This window comes from Bidens hawaiensis, unplaced genomic scaffold, assembly GCF_021521415.1.
Source record: "Bidens hawaiensis isolate Kalapana, Puna unplaced genomic scaffold, B.hawaiensis_p1.1 tig00048648_1, whole genome shotgun sequence".
In the NCBI taxonomy this organism is placed as follows: Eukaryota; Viridiplantae; Streptophyta; class Magnoliopsida; order Asterales; family Asteraceae; genus Bidens; species Bidens hawaiensis.
The window spans coordinates 57,501-62,734 of record NW_027498711.1 but is presented as its reverse complement, the minus strand read 5'-3'; the positions used below and the strand labels follow the sequence as shown (position 1 = coordinate 62,734).

The 5,234-nt window shown below is 52.2% G+C and overlaps 1 non-coding gene across 1 annotated transcript; it reads left to right on the top strand.

The window, feature by feature from the left end:
- The first annotated feature begins 4,796 nt into the window (after window positions 1-4,796).
- Window positions 4,797-4,915, top strand: LOC143597617 (5S ribosomal RNA). The gene has a single exon (XR_013146957.1). It is a non-coding gene; the product is annotated as a 5S ribosomal RNA (ribosomal RNA).
- Window positions 4,916-5,234: the final 319 nt, after the last annotated feature.

Here is a 5,234-nt window from a genome sequence, read left to right as displayed (position 1 = left end):
CCTCTCCGGAATCGAACCCTAATTCTCCGTCACCCGTCACCACCATAGTAGGCCACTATCCTACCATCGAAAGTTGATAGGGCAGAAATTTGAATGATGCGTCGCCGGCACGAGGGCCGTGCGATCCGTCGAGTTATCATGAATCATCGCAGCAACGGGCAAAGCCCGCGTCGACCTTTTATCTAATAAATGCATCCCTTCCAGAAGTCGGGGTTTGTTGCACGTATTAGCTCTAGAATTACTACGGTTATCCGAGTAGCAAGATACCATCAAACAAACTATAACTGATTTAATGAGCCATTCGCAGTTTCACAGTCTGAATTTGTTCATACTTACACATGCATGGCTTAATCTTTGAGACAAGCATATGACTACTGGCAGGATCAACCAGGTAGCATCCCTAATTGACATAACCCGCCCGCTGGTACGAGCCAACACGGGACAGGCAAGTCTTTCAAGGTGATGCGCCACTCTTTGACAAACCCTCCTGATCCCAATGGCAAAGCCGATTCAGGCAAGACAGTAGGTCATGTTAACTTTGACAAACCCTCCTGATGGCAAAGCCAAATCAGGCAAGACAGTAGGCATTGTTAACTTTGACAAACCCTCCCGATGGCAAGGCCAATTCAGGCAAGACAGTAGGCATTGTTAACTTTGACAAACCCTCCCAATGGCAAGGCCAAAACAGGCATGACAGTAAGCATTGTTAACTTTGACAAACCCTCCTGATGGCAAGGCCAATTCAGGCAAGACAGTATGCATTGTTAACTTTGACAAACCCTCCCTATGGCAAAGCCGTTTCAGGCAAGACAGTAAGCATTGTTAACTTTGACAAACCCTCCCGATGGCAAAGCCGTTTCAGGCAAGACAGTAAGCATTGTTAACTTTGACAAACCCTCCCGATGGCAGGGCCAAACAGGCAAGACAGTAAGCATTGTTAACTTTGACAAACCCTCCCGATGGCAAGGCCAAACCAGGCAAGACAGCAAGTCATGTTAAGAGAGGCACAAACGCTAAATGAGGGCAAAACAAGGATCCCATGAGACCCCATGCCCACATCGTTTTCCATATCCAGGATACCAAGCAACGCTCAATGGGCCACAACATCAACGCAAGCATAATGTTGTGGATCAAAGAGACCGCCTTGTGGTTCATCCGATGCCACAAAAATGGCACGAGACGAAATCAACTGTAATCAACCAAGACAATACCAACGCTTAGGTACGCAACACAGAAACCCACAATTTGGCCAGGCAATAGATGCCCAAACAAACAACTGAAGAGGTATGCCGGGTGGAAGTTGTTGCACAAGCAAAGAGCCAACCACCCGTAACAAACCAAACACAACTCATGCACCTTTACGATGGACATTCCCAAGAACCGCTCAACTAGTGACAACCCACAAGGCACAAAGGCATTGTGAACAGCCAAAAGCCATGGCAATCCCCAGAAAGCACCGGGCGATGCGAATACCCCCCAACCCCCCGCCCCCCACCCAAGCCGTTCTAGACATTCATCAAGATCGAACGAAACGAAATTATCCCACTTGTGGCAACAACAACGCTGTAAAAAACAGCAGGCAACGATCCACAATAACCATGACTAGGACAGGCCAAAGCATTGTTTTCATCAGGGAGGTGACCTCAACCTGAATAATGCTATTCTTGGGCCTGGGAGGTGCCCTCAACCGACAGGCGCCCACTAATCTTCCAGCTCTCGACCAGACTTCCCACGACTACCGTATGACGACCCCCCCGGGGGAACTAGCCATTCCGGGCAAGGCGGTCAACGTACAAGAGGCCCCCCGGACAAATCAGTTGGGGATCCATCAATCAGGAATCCAACATCCTAGCCATCGCCTCAAATACACCTCGGCAGCCGCTTCTCGAAACCAAACCAGGAAAGCCAAGAATCAAGCCTTGGACGAGTAAAGCAACCCAGCACCCCAGCCACGCTTCGTTTGGATAAAAGGGACGTGTCGTTGCACCACAAAATTTCGTAAACCCACCATCGACCTTAAATCATGCCTAGAACGGACGAGCAAGCATGTCATGGCAGCCCACAGCCATGACAAGGGGGCAACCTTCCCTAAGGCATGCTTGCTCTCAACCCACTCCCCCCTATATATACATTCTGAACATTTAGCAAAGTGACAGGAACAGACATTAAATTTTGAGGAATCATAATTTTTGAAGGCACCCATATGCTAGCCTTGGCCGAGTTTTGCATGCCTTGGCATGCCTTTGGCCGTGCCTTGGCCGAGTTTTGCATGCCTTGGCCGTGCCTTGGCCGAGTTTTGCATGCCTTGGCCGAGTTTTGCATGCCTTTGGCTTGCCCATGGGCGCCTTGGCATGCCTTTGGCTTGCCTTGGCCTGGCCATGGGCGTGCCTGGGCATGCCTTTGGCTTGCCCACGGGCGTGCCTTGGCATGCCTTTGGCTTGCCCATGGGCGCCTTGGCATGTCTTGGCCTGGCCATGGGCGTGCCTTGGCATGCCTTTGGCTTGCCCATGGGCGCCTTGGCATGCCCTGGACGTGCCTTTGGCTTGCCTTGGGATGCCTTAGGCTTGCCCATGGGCGCCTTGGCATGCCTTAGGCTTGCCTTTGGCTTGCCTTGGCTTGCCTTGGCCGTGCCTAGGCCGAGCCTTGCATGCCCAAGACGTGCCTTTGGCTTGCCCATGGGCGCCTTGGCATGCCTTGGCCTGGCCATGGGCGTGCCTTGGCATGCCTTTGGCTTGCCCATGGGCGCCTTGGTATGCCTTGAACGTGCCTTTGGCCTGCCTTGGCATGCCTTTGGCTTGCCTTGGCCTGGCCATGTGCGTGCCGGGGCATGCCTTGGCCGAGCCTTGCATGCCCAAGACGTGCCTTTGGCTTGCCTTGGCATGCCTTTGGCTTGCCTTGGCCGTGCCTAGGCATGCCTTTGGCTTGCCCATGGGCGCATTGGCATGCCTTGGCCGTGCCTTTTGCTTGCCCATGGGCGCCTTGGCATGCCTTGGCCTGGCCATGGGCGTGCCTAGGCATGCCTTTGGCTTGCCTTGGCCGAGCTTTGGCATGCCTTGGACGTGCCTTGGCCTGGCCATGGGCGCCTTGGCATGCCGTTGGCTTGCCCATGGGCGTGCCTTGGCATGCCTTTGGCTTGCCCATGGGCGCCTTGGCATGCCTTGGGCTGGCCATGGGCGTGCCTTGGCAAGCCTTGGCCTGACCATGGGCGTGCCTTGGCATGCCCTAGACGTGCCTTTGGCTTGCCTTGGCCGTGCCTTTGGCTTGCTTTGGCCGTGCCTAGGCATGCCTTTGGCTTGCCCATGGGCGCCTTGGCATGCCTTGGCCTGGCCATGGGCGTGCAACTTTGGGGCAGTATACTCGGGTCGTTGTGCAAGAAACCAAGTCGTTGGGCAAGCTTCGTATGCAACATGGGGGAGGGGCTTTGGTTTCTCGTACGTTGAACCTCCATATTTTAGCTTGGTAGCCAACTTTGCCCAGGCATGGGCGCTCAACACCCACCCCTTCCCTATATATGCATTCTGAACAATTAGCATAGTGACAGGAACAGATATTAAATTTTTGAGGAATCATAATTTTGAAAACCCTACCAAACGAGGTCGGATTGACACGAAATTTGGCGTGGGGCATCGGGACATTGAAATATGAGTTTCCCAAAAAAAAAATTTTGGTTTTCGGGTCGGGACGGGCCGCTTGGTGGGCCCGGTTGGTCCGTAAGGCCTTTGGTGGGGGCAAGGTGTCCAAACGGGGTTGGATCGACACGAGGCTCTGTGAGGGTACTCGTGACCATGAGATATGACTGTCCAAGAGAAATGAACCCCCTTTCGTGTCGTGAAGGGCCCGCGGGCCGGGCTTGGTGGGCCCGTGGGCCTGTTTTGGGCAACTCCGCTTTAATGACACGAGGCGTTGCGTCCGGGACATGAGAGGAAACTTTATGAGCGGTTTATGGGGTCGGGGTTGGTAACCTCATGTTTTCGGGTCAACACGTTGACCGTGTCGTGCTCGGGCCCTCGACGTCACCACAAGTTTCACGAAAATGGGACTTGTAGCGGGGAAGCATTATCATGGGTATAGGTGGTGTGTTATGGAATCGTTAGTCGGTCACGATCGTTAGTCAGTCATGTGTTTAAAACGTAGATCCGTGTCGTGCTCGGACCCGAATGCGGACCGGGCTCGCTCGACATCAACGTTCCAGGTTTTTTTACAGAATGGGTCGACGTTAACGGGTATGGAATCATGACATCATGTCTTCGGGTTAACCCGAAGCCGATGGACCGTAACAGGTTTGTCGAACAGCGTGCTAACCTTACCGGGCAGCGGGCCAGGTTTGCCGGGCAACGTGGATACTTTACCGGGCAACGCCGACATTTTATCGGGTAACGTGCTAACCTTACCGGGCAACGTGCCCAGGTTACCGGCAACGTGCCGTGCATTTATCGGGTAACGTGCCAGGTTTACCGGCCAGCTTTGGTTTTGCAAGTCATTGTGGCCAGGTTATCGGGCGACGTGACTTGCGAACATGAGAGGAAACTTTATGACCAGCTTATCGGGTAAAGTGCCAGGATTACAGGCCAGTTTGCTAAATGTCATGTGGTGATTGTATAAAACAATATAATCATGGTGGATATACACATTCATAGCATTGCAGCTACTTGTGCCTCGTATCCACAGAACTTCACAGTTAAGCGTGCTTCGTCTAGAGTAGTACTAGGATGGGTGACCCCACTGGGAAGTCTTGATTCTTTTATTTTTTTACCTTTTGGGAAATGTATAAATGAATAAGCTAATGCTTCTATTTCGGTTGCGATCATACCAGCACTAATGCACCGGATCCCATCAGAACTCCGCAGTTAAGCGTGCTTGGGCGAGAGTAGTACTAGGATGGGTGACCCCCTGGGAAGTCCTCGTGTTGCAACCCTTTTTTTTGATACTTTTATGTTTTTGTGCATGACTTGGTGCCATGTTTGGGTTGAGTTGTTTTGTGCATTTCCAACTTTCTCGCAAAAGTTCAAGACACGTGCCATTTCAACTTGGTGCCGCGCCAACACTTGTATGATTTACATACGGCCAGCCTCGGGCTCGTAGTTGGACTGTATGAGTTTAAGCTTGGTGCCGCGCCAACACTGACAACACTCGTACGAATTTCATGTGTGTAATATATATACAGCCTCTTTGCCTTATTAGGTTCAGGGTGGGAGAATTGGGTTGGTTTTGTTTGAGTTGGACAAGTACTCGGG